We start from the raw sequence: 10,067 nt of genomic DNA on the forward strand, positions 1-10,067 counted from the left end.
AAAAAAAAAAAAAAAAAAAATTAGCCAGGCACAGTGGCTCATGCCTGTAATCCCAGCACTCTGAAAGGCCGAGGCAGGCGGATCACGAGGTCAGGAGATTGAAACCATCCTGGCTAACATGGTGAAACCTCGTCTCTACTAAAAATACAATAAAATTAGCCGGGCATGGTAGCAGGCACCTGTAGTCCCAGCTACTTGGGAGGCTGAGGCAGAATGAGGTGAACCCGGGAGCCGGAGCTTGCAGTGAGCCAAGATCACGCCACTGCACTCCAGCCTGGGTGACAGAGCGAGACTCCATCTCAAAAAAAAGAAAATTAGCCGGGCGTGGTGGCTACTGTAGCCCCAGTTACTCAGGAGGCTGAGGCAGGAGACTGGCTTTAGCCCAGGAGCTGGAGGTTGCAGTGAGCCAAGATAGCATCAGTGCACTCCAGCCTGGGCAACAGAGATTCTGTCTCCCTCCACAAAAAGAGCAGGCATTGCACAGGAAGGGACATGAGTGGGCAGCTGTCACGGTTGTTGTGGTTTCTGGTCAGGGCATGGGAAGGGTCACTGCTCCAGGTATGTAAGTGACAGGACATGAGGAGCTACCCCCACCTCAACTCCCACCTCTCCTGGTGCAGCAAACCCACATCCAGCTTTGGCACAGAGGGCTGAGTGGGGAACAGGAATGTGCCCTGGGGACGCAGCCTGGAGGAAAGAGCCTGCAGCCACCTCCCACCACCCCGGTCCCCAGGCTTAGGTCCCCTGCTGAGCTGCAGGGAGCTCCAGCCAAGGCCAAGTCCTCATTCAAGAGGCAGTCCGCGTGGCAGTCCACGTGTGTGCACAGCTCCTCACAAGGCTCCAACACAGGTATGCATTGTCCCAGGAGGTGGGTGCGCAGCAGAGCAGCTTGGCAAGATGCAAACCCTGGCCCAGAAAGGAGTCAGTGCAGCATGGACAGGAGGGAGATGAGGGTTTGTGGGCAACACCACCCAGGGACGGGGGGCCTGAGCCCAGTCCACACGGGGTACGCAGCAGGCCTGTCTCATGCTGGCCAAGGGGCATCAGGAACGCGTCCCTGAGCAGAGCAGGTGCCGGCTGGTCAGGCCAGGGGTGAGCCACACTGTAAAGCGTTTCCTGTCCCAGCCATGGAAGCACTGTCCCTACGGGCCCAGCCGCCCCAGGCTCTGGGGTGGGGCCTGGGTGGGCTGTCCCCAGACCCAGAACATACTATGTGGGGAAGATGAGTGTGTGTGCATGCACTTGAATACAGCCAACCAGACGCCCCAGCCAGAAGCCCCGGGGACCCCTAAATGTGGGCCTTGGGCCCTGGCACCTGAGGGTGGGTTGGCTCAGTGGCTTGGTCACCCCTGATCCCAAGCAGTTGGGGGGCATCCACTGAGGATGAGACTTCCCTGTCTGGGCAGACATGGGCATGGGTGCTCCTCCTGAGCTCGGGGAGGTGCAGGCAGCCAGGCTGAGTCCTGGTTGACACAGAGGTCCACCGGCCCCACCCAGAACCCCTGCCACATTGAGGGAGCAGGCCCTGGAGCCCACCAGGCAGCCCTCCTCTGCCCTTCCCCTGGCCACACTGTGGGGCTGTACCTACACGCTTGGAATTCTCTCCCTAGAAAACATTCTCTCCCGACCCCACTGCCTGCCCCGGGCACTGCCCGATTCTCTCCTCTCCAGACTCCGAACCCCCTGGAAGGTATCGTCTACACTCACTCATTCCACCTCCTGTCCCCCAGTCCTAGAACTCAAACCAAGCATGCTTTTACCCCACAGTCAGTGTCAGCCTCAGCCACCCCCACTCCCCCGGGCCCGTGCAGCAGGCACTCAGCAAGCTCTCCCTCCTTCGCTGCCTTCAGGGGCTCCACACCCCGACTCCCCTCCTCACAGTCACTCCTACTCAGTCTCCCACTCCACTTTCGAACCTCAGGGAGCCTCAAGACAGGCATCTCTGTCCTCACCCAGTCCCCAGGTGACCCCATCCAGGCTCATGGCTATAAACACCAGCCATGGGCTGGTAACTCCTATATTACCTCTCTCCCTAGAAGCCCAGACTGGCATGCCCATTGTCTCCTTCCTGTCTCCTCTGGGGCCCCAGTCCCCTCATACCCAGTAGAGCAGAGCCAAGCTCCCACTCACTCCCTAAGCCTGCTCACCCACCCCTCACCTACCCTCCTTATCTTGGTTAACTGTGGCTTGGTCCTACTAGGCACTCATGCCAAAAACCTGGAGTCATTCTCGACTCCTTCCTTGCTCTTGCATCTCACAGTCAATCCTTCAGCACATTCAAAACAGATCCAAGAGAAGGGAGGATGAGGGGTACATCCCACCATGTCTCCCTGGGCGATTCCATTCCAGACTCTCAGACCCTGAAAGGTATTGTCTGTGGGGTCCCTGTGTTCACCCTCATCACCAACCAAAAGGCTGGTCTCCTGCAGCAGCCACCAGAGGGCGCCCGTGAGTGCCGAGCCGGGGCACCTCTCTCCCTCTGCAAACAACCCTCCGTGGCTCCCACCTCCCACAGGGGAAAAGCCCCAGTCCTCCCCACTGCCCACAGGACCCTCCCCTCCTCCCTCGCGCCCCCTGGTTCATTCTGCTTCAGCCAGGCCTCCATGCTGTTTCCCCAACACGCCAGGTGCGATCCTGCCTCAGGGCCTTTGCACGGGCTGCTCCTTCTGCCAGAAATGCTCTTCTCCAGGCACGGACGTGGCTCCCGCCCTTATCCCCTTCGTGTGACCCCTTAAATGCCAGTTGGCCAAGAAGGCCCTCCCTGCTATGCTAGTAAAACCCTACTCTCTGAATTACCCTTTTCCCTGGCCCAGCTCTTCCTCCATCATTCTTGCCACTCTCTCACCTGTCAGGTGGCATTTATTTTTTGCCAGTCTGCCCCAAGGGCAGGAATCAGGTCCTGGCACAGTGCCTGGCACACAATAAACACCCAAGAAAATGTCTGTCAAATGGCTGGGCGCGGTGGCTCAAGCCTGTAATCCCAGCACTTTGGGAGGCCGAGACGGGCGGATCACGAGGTCAGGAGATCGAGACCATCCTGGTTAATACGGTGAAACCCCGTCTCTACTAAAAATACAAAAAATTAGCCGGGCGTGGTGGCGGGTGCCTGTAGTCCCAGCTACTCGGGAGTCTGAGGCAGGAGAATGGTGTGAATCCGGGAGGCGGAGCTTGCAGTGAGCTGAGATCGCACCACTGCACTCCAGCCTGGGCGACAGAGCAAAGACTCCGTCTCAAACAAAAAAAGAAAGAAAAAAAAAAGAAAAAAGAAATGTCTGTCAAATGAACAAACAAAACGCCAAAGAGGCTGGCTGAACCTCCTGGGCCCACCCCCTGCCCCATACCTGGAGGATGCCAGGTCACCACCCTTGGGCCACAGGTGAGGAGGGCAGGATCAGGCAGCCCCCTACAATCCCACCTGGTACCCTCTCTGGTTGGCTGCTTGGAAGCCAAGAATAAAAAGAACACCAAGAATATTTGATGAGCCTGTGCTAACAAAGCTCTTGGTGTGCATTACTTCACAGAAGCCTCATGTAGCCCACTTTTACAGATGAGGAAACTGAGGCTCGGATGGGGAACAGGGTGTGGGGCAGAGCAGGACCCTGAAGCTATGCATGTTTGTTGGCTCGCCCCCACCTCCCAACGGTGCCCCCCAAGGGTCTTGTCTGGAGCCACCACCTAGGAATTGAGCCAGGCAGGATTTGAACCCAGGTCTTCCGCATCCACAGTCCAAGTTCTTCCCAACTTACTGCCACACTCGCTGTCCCACCCAAACCTCAACACGTGGCTCGGGAGTCATGATTCTGCCTTATGGGGTGGGCATTGAGGCTCTGGGCACCCCAGCTCCTACCGTGTGGGGCAGCCTGTCCACCTGGGGCAGCCGGCAAACTCCTACTCATCCTTCAAGACCCCTTGGTTCAGACCTCTCCTCTCCCCAAAGACCGCTGCTCGGACTGGCCTGCAAGACCTAAGACAACAGGGCCAGCATTCTCTCACGTCTCCATGGGTGCCCAGCACAGGGCTACCAAGTGGACTTCAGAGAAAGATGGAAAGATGGCCGGGCGCGGTGGCTCACACCTGTAATCCCAGCACTTGGGGAGGCCAAGGCAGGCGGATCATTTGAGGTCGGGAGTTCAAGACCAACCTGACTAACATGGTAAAACCCCGTCTCTACGAAAAATACAAAAATTAGCCGGGTGTGGTGGTGAGCATCTCTAGTCCCAGCTACTTGGGAGGCTGAGGCAGGAGAATCATTTGAATCCTGGAGGCGGAGGTTGCAGTGAGCCGGGATCGTGCCACTGCACTCCAACCTGGGCAACAACAGTGAGACTCCATCTCAAAAGAAAAAAAAAAGACGGAAAGAGGTGGCGTGAATGTGGGTGTGTGGTCCAAGGCCTCCGGACCAAACCAATAGGGATGAGAATGGGCTCCCAGGCCACCGGGGACCAGGCTGGACTCACTGTGAGGACCCCCATCCACACCACCAATCTTAACCTCCTTTCCATGGCAGCTACGGAAACCTGATCAAGGCCAGGGAGGTCTGCTCCGTTCTCATATCCTCAGGAAACAAGATAGGAAACTCGGGCCCTGCCTGGGTATCCCCCTGACATCCTCACTTCCTTCCCAGCCTTGCCCCAGCTGTACCGCCTTGGGGGCTCCTCAGCCTCATCAGTTTTTTGTTTGTTTGTTTGTTTTTTGTTTTTTTGAGACGGAATCTCCCTTACCCAGGCTGCAGTGCACTGACACGATCTCAGCTCACTGTAATCTCTGCCTCCCGGGTTCAAGTCATTCTCTTGCCTCAGCCTCCTGAGTAGTTGGGATTACAGGCCTGCACCACCACGCCCGGCTAATTTTTGTATTTTTAGTAGAGATGGGGTTTTGCCATGTTGGCCAGGCTGGTCTTGAACTACTGACCTCAAGTGATCTGCCCACCTCGGCCTCCCAAAAAGTGCTGGGATTCCAGGCGTGAGCCACGGCGCCCAGTTTTGCCCCAGGCTGCCAACCCTCAAGCACCTTGGCCAGGCTGGGTCCCCAGTGCTTTGCATGCCTCAGCTGACCACATTCTCAGGGCTGCCCCAGGGACAGATGTAAATATTATTCTCCCTGAACAGCTGGGAACACTCAACCTGGAGTGACCAAGTCAGAGCAAAGGCCAAACGGCCACTGAACAGGTAAATGGCAGGCCAGGTACAGTGGCTCACGCCTGTAATCCCAGCACTTTGGGAGGCCAAGGCAGGTGGATCACTTGAGGTCAGGAGTTCGAGACCAGCCTGACCAACATGGCGAAACCCCATCCCTACTAAAAATACAAAAATCAGCCCAGCGTGGTGGCAGGCACCTGCAGTCTCAGCTACTCAGGAGGCTGAGGCAGGAGAATCGTTTGAGCCAGGGAGGCCGAGGTGGCAGTGAGCTGAGACTAAGCCACTGCATTCCAGCCTGGATGACAAAACAGGTGAATGGGAGAGAGGCTGAGCTGCCCAGCCAGTCCCTGGCACTGGGTGCCCGATGCAGAGAGGTGGCCAGCGGGGCAGCGGCAGGGCTGGTCCAGGATGCAGGCTGGGAATGAACAGGTCATTGTCTAGGACACAAGCAATCTGTTGTCTTGGGGAAATAAAGAGCCCTTGAGGACACAGCTCCCAGCATTTCCACAGAAGCTGGTGGCTTCCCTGGCTGGGAAGCGACCCCCCTACCCTAGACACGCCACTTGGCTGACAGAGCAGGCGAGCCCAGTTGGCAAAAACAAAGAGCTGGCACCTCTGAGAAGTGCTGGGTGCCCTGGCCTGCCCTGTAACAGTGTGGTGGCCCTGGGGGCCCAGACCCTAGTGCTCAGGCAGATGGAGAGGCCCTTCAGGGGAATGGGCCCTGATTCCGGGAAGAGCCTGGTGGAGCCAAGCAGCGCCCCACTCCTCCCATGAAAGCCGGTCCTCAGCATCCGAGGCCCCAGGGACTGGCACTGGGGGCCACTCTTGTCTCAGGTCTTCTCTGGGGAGGTGTCCAGAGCTAGGGCACTGGAGGGGCCCCTATTCTAAATGGGGAAAATGGTATGCTTGGGTCCCCAAACAGCAACCGGAACAGCAGGCCCACTGTGGGGTTCTGCTCAGGCTTGACGGCTGGGAGCTGCCTCTGGAGCCTCAGCAGAGAAAGGGAAGGAAGCACCAGGCAAGCCCATTCTCTGGGGACAGGAGCCACCTTGTCCTTGGGCAGGGGAGGGGCGGACAAGACCCAGAGGACAGGGCCTGGGGAAGCTGCCGCCCGTTTCCCCCACGACCCACGTCCTCCAGGGCCTTTAGGGTAGGGGAAGGGCTCAGAGAGGGCCTCAGCGGCCCTTGGGGACACAGCTACACCCATGGTGGACCCCACAGCCCCGAGTCCATCAGAAAAGAAATCAGGGGTCCTGCGGCAATTAGTGGCAGGCTATGAAAATGGCCCATGGCTAAAGGAGAAAATGTCAGGAGGATAAATGTGAGGCTCTATAATTAGGTACAAATCAACAGTGTCATTCCTGGGGGAAGGAAAGAACATTCGCAGAGGAAAACAAACAGCACACAGGGCATCACGCGGGGGATCTGCTGGCCTCGGCCGCTGAGGTCAAGGGAGCCAGTGCGTGATGTGGCCACCAAAAAAAAAAAAAAAAAACGCAGGGGCCAGGTGTGGTGGCTCATGCCTGTAATCCCAGCACTTTGGGAGGCCGAGACAGGTGGATCACCTGAGGTCAGGAGTTCGAGACCAGCCTGGCCAACATGGTGAAACCCCATCTCTACTAAAAATACAAAAATTAGCCAGGCATGGTGGTGGGTGCCTGTAATCCCAGCTACTCGGGAGGCTGAGGCAGGAGAATCGTTTGAACCCGGGAGGCGGAGGTTGCAGTGAGCCAAGATTGCGCCACTGCACTCCAGCCTGGGTGACTAGAGTGAAATTATGTCTCAAAAAAAAAAAAAATTAAAAAAAAAAAAAAAAAAAAAAAAAGAAAAGAAACAGAAAAGAAAGACAAATATTGAAAAGAATAGAGGAGGTCCTCTGATAAGGCACAGCTGTGAAGGTGAGACGGCAGATGACCAGTTTGGGAAACGCTGACCTTGTGGGTTAGATTTTTGCTACCAACTGGCTTGAGAAGGTCAGCAGGGCACCTGCTTAGACTCAGTAAAAGGAGGCCAGTGTGGGGAGGGCAGCAGGGCAGGCCCCCCCACCCCCACACTGCCCGCCCGCCTGCCAAATGCCAGCTGCCGCAGCAGCTAGATCAGTGTTTCCAGGAAGCAGTGTCAGCAGACGGGTCCCGGGACCACACAGCCTCTCCGTTGCTCCTGACCCAGTAACTGTTCTGCTGGGAATGTACTTCAAGGAAATAACCCAAAGGGCAAAATCATGACTTGGGCAAACACTCGGAGCTGGGTCATTTAAAACAGCAAAAGGGCGAAAATAACAAGCAGGGGATAACCACAGAAACCTGGACAGGGCACGTGGGGAGCAACACTCCCTGCCGACCACAGAGCCTCACCCACCAGTGACATTATCAACCTATGTGCAGTTGCCAGAGCCCTCAGTGCCGCAGGACGACTCCAGGCCCTTGCAGAGGCACTTCCTCTCCCTCTCCACGGAAGGCTTGCGCCTCACGGACAGCTCAGGTTGGGAGACCTCTGCCCATTCCCTACAATCACAAGACGCTGGATGAGACCAGACGCAAGGCCCAGCTAGGCCTGGTGCAAGTCACAGAGCACGCTTGGAGGAACGGCTCAGTGAGGTGAGGATAACAACAGCTGATGGGGGACGCAGGCCCTTATAGAGCAGGACGCAGGGTGAAGGCACCTTGGATCCAAGGGTTAACCCTAAAGGGCTGCCATTGTCAGCCAGGGAGCCCAGCAACCAGGGCAGACGACTAGGCCAAAGTCTAGCTGGGCACAGGAGGCTCAGCTGAGAAACAAGGGACTCCAGCTTCTTCCAGCAGACCGGGCAATGGCTGCCTGATCTGACTAGGCCTTATTTGATGTTCCTAGAGCCCCCTCAGTCTCTCAGGCGGGGAAGACCCTCCAGCAGGCTGGCTGGGGACCCCGCCATCAGTGCGCACGTTGGAAGAAGGTGGTCTAACAAGCCCAAGTCCCAGATGCTGGCCACAAGCCCCTTAAGACATGCTTCCTAATTGCGCTCAGTCGGGCTCCAACACTTTATAAACTGTGTCTTTGTCACTGTGGGCTTCAGTTTCCCAATGTGTAAAAAGAGAGGCTGGTTAATATCAACCTCAAAGGGCTGCAGTGAGGATTTAACTTAGTTCATTTGCGTAAAGTGCTCAGAAAAGTGCAGGTACTGGCTTAGGCGCTGTTGAGAGTTCTAAGAGATGGAATTCTTGCTGCACACACGGGTACCTTTCCACTCAATCCCAGCTCTGCACCCCAATCCAAGACTCCCACCACCACACACGTAACCCCCAGGCCCTCATCTCGGCCTAGCCCCCACTGTCTGCCCCGCCTATTCCCGGGCCCCACCCCCAAACACGCTGACCCAATCAGGACAGGCCTCGTGGAGCCCCGCCCCCATTTACCAAGCCCAACCCACCTATTGGTCACGCCCATCAGCCTTAGCCCCGCCTCCAAAACCCCGCCCCCGTTCCAAATCACGCTTTCGGCCCAGCCCGGCCCGCTAAATCGTGGGAAGGCTCCACCCCCTCCGGAGGCCCCGCCCTAACGGTCTCTCCCATCGCTCCGGGCCCCACCCCCGCAAGGCCCCAGCCCCGCCCCAGCGCATCCTGGGTCCCCCAGGTCTCTCCGGGCCTCTGGCTCCGCTTGGCCGCGAATCCTAGCTCGAAGCTGATGGAGCCCGGTCGGCCCCGGCCTTCCCGGCTGCCTGGCCCGCCGGGCCCCAAGCCCCGGGCTCCGGACTGGGCCCAGCGGCCTGAAGCACGGCCTTGGCCCGTCTGCCCGCCGCCTCGCCGCAACGCCCTCGCCCGTCTGTGCCCCACCGGCCGCACCTTTGAATAGGTAGTCGTACTCATCGTCCCGGGTCCCCATTGTCCTGGCGCTTCCGGCGGGATCGGCGACTCCGCAGCCCCACCACAAACACCCGACGGGGGCGGAGCCGGCGCCGCGCAGAGCGGCCGTTGAATGGCCTATCAGCGGCGGGTGGAGTAGCGACTGGCACCCAGCGAGGCCAATCAGAGATGGAAGTAGTGCTCTGAGGGTGGGCGCCGCTTGGTATCAGCCCTCCTCGCCCTCGGTGTCCTGGAGAAAGGCGGAAGGAATGCGGACCTTTTTGAAGTGACGGCCGCGACAGCCTATTAGAGGCGAGTTTAAGAGGGCGGGGCGGAAGGCTGCAGGAATGAAATGGAATGACAGACCAATTAACCAATGAGAGGCTGGATTGAGAACCTAGCCGACTATCAGAGGACCTGTCCGGGAAGGGAAATGGAGGTATGTCCAGGTGATGCTAAGATGCTTAACGTCCCGATGACGTCATAGGTCAGCGCGCGCTGCCCTGGCTTTGCCCCCTCCCAATCCCATAAATGATCATTTCCGGGGACCTCAGCGCTGGGTCCCATTTCTCTGTTGCGGTTTCCATCTCTATTTTGGGACCCACTGGGTTATCCTCCTGTGTCTCAGTTTCCTCCTCTGTAAACTGAAGAAACCCACCTCATGGAAGCTTTTGAAAATAACCAGGTCAGCCGGACGCGGTGGCTCATGCCTGTAATCCCGGAACTTTGGGAGGCCAAGGCGGGAGGATCACTAAGTCAGGAGTTTGAGACCAGCCTGATAAACATGGTGAAACCCTGTCTCTACTAAAAATACAAAAATTAGCCGAGCGTGGTGGCTTGCACCAAGAGTGAATCAGCCGTCCACTTTCTGGTACTCTTTGTTTAATAAATACTTATAAATCCTTATTGGGCACCAATGCTCTCCAACAGGACCTCCTACCCCTACCCCTCTTTACCCAGTATTTTACCACATAGGTAAAATATAAATATAGGTAATATAGAAAATAAAACACATACTGCCGTATTGTCAGGTAGTGATAAATCCTATCTGTCAAAAAAACATTACGGCCAGGCATGGTGGCTCACGCCTATAATCCCAGCACTTTGGGAG

General features: G+C 57.1%; 1 protein-coding gene across 1 annotated transcript in view; it reads right to left on the minus strand.

The window, feature by feature from the left end:
- Window positions 1-9,058, minus strand: part of RAB11B (RAB11B, member RAS oncogene family) — a 14,953-nt gene extending 5,895 nt beyond the window's left edge. The window contains exon 1 of the mRNA XM_017879912.1: window positions 8,957-9,058. The gene's annotated coding sequence lies outside the window, so the exon portion shown is untranslated. The remainder of the gene's footprint in view (window positions 1-8,956) is intronic.
- Between the last annotated feature and the right edge of the window lie 1,009 nt (window positions 9,059-10,067).

This window comes from Rhinopithecus bieti, unplaced genomic scaffold, assembly GCF_001698545.2.
Source record: "Rhinopithecus bieti isolate Rb0 unplaced genomic scaffold, ASM169854v2 scaffold_10589, whole genome shotgun sequence".
In the NCBI taxonomy this organism is placed as follows: Eukaryota; Metazoa; Chordata; class Mammalia; order Primates; family Cercopithecidae; genus Rhinopithecus; species Rhinopithecus bieti.